This window comes from Arachis hypogaea, chromosome 19 (assembly GCF_003086295.3).
Source record: "Arachis hypogaea cultivar Tifrunner chromosome 19, arahy.Tifrunner.gnm2.J5K5, whole genome shotgun sequence".
In the NCBI taxonomy this organism is placed as follows: Eukaryota; Viridiplantae; Streptophyta; class Magnoliopsida; order Fabales; family Fabaceae; genus Arachis; species Arachis hypogaea.
This window is the reverse complement of record NC_092054.1, coordinates 107387631-107389673: the sequence shown is the minus strand read 5'-3', so window position 1 is coordinate 107389673 and position 2043 is coordinate 107387631. Positions and strand designations below refer to the sequence as shown.

At 36.0% G+C, this 2043-nt stretch overlaps 1 non-coding gene across 1 annotated transcript; it reads right to left on the bottom strand.

The window, feature by feature from the left end:
- Window positions 1-1545: 1545 nt before the first annotated feature.
- LOC112781499 (small nucleolar RNA R71) lies at window positions 1546-1653 on the bottom strand. The gene has a single exon (XR_003192274.1). It is a non-coding gene; the product is annotated as a small nucleolar RNA R71 (small nucleolar RNA).
- Window positions 1654-2043: the final 390 nt, after the last annotated feature.

Here is a 2043-nt window from a genome sequence, read left to right as displayed (position 1 = left end):
GGTGTCTTGCATGCATTGTTTGTTTGATCTTAGTTTTCATGATTAGTTGCATTTTGATTATTTCTCATCATTAAAAATTCAAAAAAAAATTTCAAAATTATGTCTTTTCAAGTCAATAACACAGAGAATTGAAGATTCAGAACATGCAGCAGAGGAATTACACAGATAAAGCTGGGCGTTCAAAACGCCTAGTGAGGAAGGAAAACTGGCGTTTAAATGCTAGCCAGGGTACCTAGCTGGGCGTTAAACGCCCAAAAGGGTAGTATTTTGGGCGTTAAACGCCAGAATGGATACCATTCTGGGGGTTTAACGCCAGGATGGCACAGGAGGGAAAATTTTGTTTTTAATTCAAATCTTTTTCAAATTTTCATAATTTTTCAAAATCAAATCTTTTTCAAATCATATCTTTTCAAAATCAAATCCTTTCCATTTTTTTTTACTATTTTCGAAAATCCTTGCTAACAATTAGTGATTTGATTCAAAAATTTCTTCCTTGTTAAGAAAGGTTCAATAATTGAATTTTAGAATCATATCTTTTAAATTTCTTGTTAGCCAAGACATTAATTTTAAAAATCAAATCTTTTTAATTGTTTGTCAATCATATCTTTTTAAAACCATATTTTCTCAATCATATCTTCTCAATCACATCTTTTTCAAAATAATTTTCAATCATATCTTTTTTTTTCAAAATCTTTTTCAAAATCACTTAACTACTTTCTCAATTTTAATTTTCGAAAATCATCAATCAATTTTTTTCAAAATTTCTTTTAATTATTTCAAAATCTTTCAAAATTTAATTTCGAAAATTCTTTTCCCCTTCTCACCTTCTTCTATTTAAGGGACTAGCACTCTTCCTCAATGTGCAATTCAGACTCCCTCTCTCTATAAGTTCGAATTCTCTCCTTTCTACCTCCTCCTTCTATTCTTCTTTTCCTCTGACATCTTAAGGAATCTCTATACTGTGACATAGAGGATTCCATACTTTCTTCTCCTCTCTTTCATATGAGCAGGAGCAAGGACAAAGGCGTTCTTGTTGAAGCTGATCCTGAACCTGAAAGGACCTTGAAGAGAAAGCTAAGAGAAGCTAAAGCACAACTCTCTGGAGAGGACCTAACAGAAATTTTCAAACAAGAAGAAGCCATGGCAGCCGAAAACAACAACAATGCCAACAATGCAAGGAAGGTGCTTGGTGACTTTACTGCACCTACTCCCGACTTCTATGGGAGAAGCATCTCAATTTCTGCCATTGGAGCAAACAACTTTGAGCTAAAGACTCAATTAGTTTCTCTAATGCAACAGAATTGCAAGTTTCATGGACTTCCATTGGAAGATCCTCATCAGTTCTTAGCTGAATTCTTACAAATCTGTGTCACTGTCAAGACCAATGAGGTTGACCCTGAGGTCTACAAACTTATGCTCTTCCCTTTTGCTGTAAGAGACAGAGCTAGGATATGGTTGGATTCACAACCTAAGGAAAGTCTGGACTCTTGGGAAAAGTTGGTCAGTACTTTTCTGGCCAAATTCTTTCCACCTCAAAAATTGAGTAAGCTAAGAGTGGAGGTCCAGACCTTCAGACAGAAGGAAGGTGAATCCCTCTATGAAGCTTGGGAAAGATACAAGCAATTGATCAGAAGGTGTCCTTCTGACATGCTTTCTGCATGGAGCATCATAGGTATCTTCTATGATGGTCTGTCTGAATTGTCCAAGATGTCATTGGACAGCTCTGCTAGAGGATCTCTTCATCTGAAGAAGACGCCTGCAGAACTCAGGAACTCATTGAGATAGTTGCAAATAACTAATTCATGTACACTTCAAAAAGGAATCCATTGAATAATGGGACAAATCAGAAGAAAGGGGTTCTTGAGATTGATACTCTGAATGCCATATTGGCTCAGAATAAAATATTGACTCAACAAGTCAATATGATTTCTTAGAGTCTGTCTGGAATGCAAACAGCAACAAGCAGTACCAAAGAAGCTTCATCTGAAGAAGAAGCTTATGATCCTGAGAACCCAGCAATGGAAGAGGTGAATTACATGGGAG